The sequence below is a fragment of the Psammomys obesus genome, unplaced genomic scaffold (assembly GCF_907164565.1).
Source record: "Psammomys obesus unplaced genomic scaffold, mPsaObe1.curated_primary_1811, whole genome shotgun sequence".
NCBI classification, from domain to species: Eukaryota; Metazoa; Chordata; class Mammalia; order Rodentia; family Muridae; genus Psammomys; species Psammomys obesus.
Genome location: NW_026590062.1, coordinates 14,235,333 through 14,239,862, shown reverse-complemented (window position 1 = coordinate 14,239,862; position 4,530 = coordinate 14,235,333). Strand labels below are relative to the sequence as shown.

General features: G+C 42.5%; 1 pseudogene; it reads left to right on the top strand.

Moving 5' to 3' along the window:
- The first annotated feature begins 219 nt into the window (after positions 1-219).
- Positions 220-823, top strand: LOC129675886 (galectin-9-like; annotated as a pseudogene).
- Positions 824-4,530: the final 3,707 nt, after the last annotated feature.

The window sequence follows — 4,530 nt, the reverse complement described above, 5'->3', positions numbered from 1 at the left end:
CACACACATATGAATACACCACACACAAACACACATCATGTACTCACAATCACTCATAAAAAAATAAATAATAAAATTTAGAAATTGAATATCTATAAATATAATTTCAAAAAGAATTGATTCTTCGTGGCAATTAAGAATTAGTTCCTGGCCCTGTGCAGCAGTCTGTCCAGCGATCTATGAGGAAGAGAGTTAGCTGTGGTTCCCGAGAGAGAAGACATGGCTTTCATCAACCCCCAAGCTCCATACGTGAACCTGGTCTTCCCCTTCACTGGAAAAATGCAAGGAGGGCTGACTGAGGACTTCAGATCAAAATCAAGGGCTCCATCCACTCTTCTGCAAGTAAGATCATCGTAGTGAACTTTCAGACTGGCTTCAGTGGCAATGACATTGCCTTCCCCTTCAATCCCAGGTTTGAAGAAAGAGAGTCTGTGGTTTGCAACACAAAGCAGCAAGGACAATGGGGCCTGAGGAGAGAATGATGCAGATGACCTTCAAGAAGGGGAAGCTCTTTGAGCTGTGCTTCCTGGTGCAGGAGTCAGATTTCCAGGTGACAGTGGACAGGAAATTCTTCCTGCAGTACTCACACCACATAGACTACGACCTCGTGGGTACCATTACTGTTTCCGGCTCCTTGCAGCTGTCCTTCATCATCTTCCTGAACTCCTTTGCAGTGCAATACTCTGAGCCCTTCCAGTTTCAACGGACCCCCAACTGGTGCAAACCGCAATCTCAAGGCATTCAGTCTGCCCACCAGGCACCCATGGAAGGCCACCCTGGTGTCATCCTGCTGGCCTCCAACTGGCCAGAATGTCCTCATTAGCTCTTCCCCATCCTTGCACAAGTGTCCATAAAATAAAGAAATAATAATGCTTGTCTGCACACACACACACACACACACACACACACAAAGAATTTATTCTTAATTATTCTCAGAAATCCTACTCAGCAAGCATCTGGTATAACTTCTTGGCATGGTGGAGAAAAGGGACACAGAAAATACCTAAGTATCTCATTCAAGTTGATAATAGTAACAAATGTAATTTAATTTAGTTAGAGTTTGCGGATGAACAACACCCTAACCTTACAGAGGTTGGACATATTTGGTCCAGAAGATAACGGAAAGACAACAGCCCAAAGGAAGAAGCAAAGGACATGAAGAAAAGTGGCCCTCATTCAAATAGATGGAGAAGTGGATTTTTATTCCACCTCCTCCAAGAGGGGGCACAGACCCAAGCATACCATCTTCACCAAGATGAAACACAGACCCGAGTAGTATCCTCTCTCCGGTGTATCAGAGACCAGAGACAGTCAAGTCTGTGATAAGACGAAGTTTTATTCACATTTCAGCTCCATAACTTTAGCACATGAGTGACTTTGCCAAATTGTTTCTCTTAGCCTGAGCTCCCATAAGAGGTTGGGAAGTGTGATAATTAACCACCTATTCATGAACTTGCTGATTTGATTTTTGAAATCTCACCTCTGGCTGTGTGAATGACCCTGCTTCCTGGTTAGTACTTATGTGTGCTTTGGCTTAGCTCTTGTCATTTTTGCATTCAAATATGTTTTACATGATTGCCATCTGCAGTGTTTGGAAGTTTTTGTCTTCCCTTTCTTAAATTGACTCAAATTGTAGGAAAGCTCTCAACAGCAATTAACTGATGTTGCTAGAAGTAATAATGCCAAAGGTTAAGTAGTTACTTCGGAAACATCATAAGCTGTCCCTTCCTAATGACTACTGCTGTGTCCCCAAGTTCATCCAGCCGACCTTGACTGAATTCTGCTCCATCACTCCTGTACTCAGGGCACTCTAAAGCAAGACCCATTTGCAACCTCTCAGTTTGTCAGGGACAAGGTACAGCTACATGGTGCTCTTGTGACCACATCTCTAGGGAGAAAGTATTACTCTTTCATTTTTACTGAAAGAAAACTTTACATGGCCTACAGAGATGGCTCAGCAATAAGAGTGTTTGCTGCTCTAGCAGAGGACCTGGGTTTGGTTCCCAGCATCCTCATCAGCTAGCTCACAACCTGTAATTCCAGTTCCAAGGACTCTAATGCCCCCTACAGGCCTCCGTGGGTGCTGCCCTCATATGCATATACCCAAACATAGCTGTCTACATACATAAATAAAAAGAAAAAAATCCTTTTAAAATTTTTCTTTTAAAATTTTTTTTAAAAAATCGCACATAGGAATTTCTCACTAGAGAAAGAAAGCACTTAAATGCTGTCAATTATTTCAGATAGCATAGAAAATATATACCTATTTTTCCCCATTCCACACTTAAAATTTATCTCATGAGAATTCTCAAAAGTCAATATAAGATCCAAACAGCCTTTTCAAAAGTCTGGTGCATAGACATAGGATTGATTTGTGTGTATTTATCCTACATCCAGTGTTATAATTAAGTTTACCTATTACTAGTTCTACCACATCACTACTTATTATTATTAAATACATTATTTTATACCTAGCCAATCATATCAAAACATGAAAGATAATTTCTAGTTTGGGTTTTTTTTATTATGACTAAAAACCCCAGAAGACTAGTAAAAATTAGATTCTTGTCTTGTTTATCTAGTGGGAACATCTCATGATTTAGTATGACATTGGTTGTATATTAACATAAATATCATTTATCAAGCTGAATTGCTAGCTTTCTGAGATGTAAGATGAAGAATAGATGTTAATCTCAAGTGCTTCGGTGCATACTGAAGTTGACTGTGAGTCCCTTAACTCTCAGTCTGCTAACTTGTTCGATGATAAAATGGATTCTAGGGGTTAATCCAGCCTTGCATTCCTGAGACAAACTCTGCTTTGCCAAAGCATGCTCTTTCTCATAATATGTAAATATGTTGCTGAATTCTTTTGGATATATCTTTGCATCAGTCTCTGTATCTAGCAGAGACATTTGATCTTCAGTCTTGTTTTGTTTATTCTTTTGGTACCCTGGTATCAAGCTGAAGAGCAGCCTTGGAACATGAATGGCTAAGTGCCCTCCTCACACAGTGTTCAGCAATGCACTGTCAGTGTCCCCTGCAAATCCCTCACACTCTTTCCCTCTCTGTGTTTGCCCTTCTATGCTCTGATTCTCTTCTCTGCAAGCCCTACAGACCTCACCTGACTCCCATACCTGGTCATACCTGGAATCTCCTCTCTACTCTACAGCGAGGAAGTTGCCTAAGAAACCAGCTGCAATCAGTCCAAGGTTTCCCTTATTTGTTTTTTATCACTCACAGCAAACTGTTCTCTGTTGCCTGATGTTTCCACAGCTGGAGGGTCATATGCCTTATGTGGTTTGTCAGCCACTAGATGAGGTAGGGGAGTTGGTGGAAATACTGTACCTTCTATTTCATTTCTGCTACAAAAGCAGAATCAGGGTCTAGAATGAGACTCTCAGAGCAACTTTAAAAAAAAAATGAGTCAATATTTCTCTGCAAAATAATGAGCAATTCAGAATCTAAAACACCCCAATGAGGGAAAGAGCATGTGGAAAGTTCAAATCTGTGATGGTAATGCTCTGTTGTATGTGTAGAGTATGTCATAGACACTATAGCAAATGAAGTGAAGCAAGCCTGGGGTGCTCTTTGCCAGTCATCTGCCCAGTGAGCTACCTCACCACCACTCTGGCCACTCATCAGAATTCAAACCGTCCTCTGGTATCTACCCTTGCACAGAGCCATGAGATTTGAGGTGAGCTCAGTCGTCATTAGAACGGGCCTACCTGCTGTGGGAGTATTAGTGTGTGCTCTGTTGCTGTGAAGAACACCATAACCAAAAGCAGGCTGAGGAGGAGCGTGTTTATTTAAGCTTGCAGCTTATTGCCCATCAGTGACGGAGGCCGAGGCGGGACCTCGGGCCCGAGCTGAAGCAGAACTGCAGGAGAACGGTTTATTGGCTTCTTTCTCGTGGCTTATTCAGCCTGTTTTCTTGTATTTACCCAGGATTGCCTATGTAGAGGTAGAACTGCCCAAAGCGGGCGGAGCCCTCCTCCCATATCAATCAATCAAGCAAGTTCTATAGACTTGCCCACAGGCCAATCTGATGGAATCCGTTGCTCAACTGAGGGTCCCTCTTCCCATTTGACTGTAGTTTTGGTCAGGCTGATGAAGAGAAAATACCCGCCACATGCCGGAAGTGGTTCCCACAGGCACTCTTTCGGTCTACACCCAGAGAGGTGACTTGGAATTTACCAAGGAGGAACAAATCTTGTCGTAAGTTCTCAGTATGGATGTCTTTCCACAAAGAGATAAGAGATTCTTGGAAAAAGACATTTGTCCCTGTAGCTGTTAGGCACAGCAGCTTGCTCAGCTGCAGCCTCTCTTGCCTACATAATGACGCAGGAAATGCCAGGATGGCAGACCAGGGAAGCAGAGAGAACCTGACCTGGAGAAATCCAAGTTTTGAAGTCAGTGGACTCTGATGTTCCTGTCACCTAGGAAGAGGAAATTTCTCATTGTTCAATATTTGCATGGCAATGATACACACACACACACACACACACACACACACACACACACACACACACA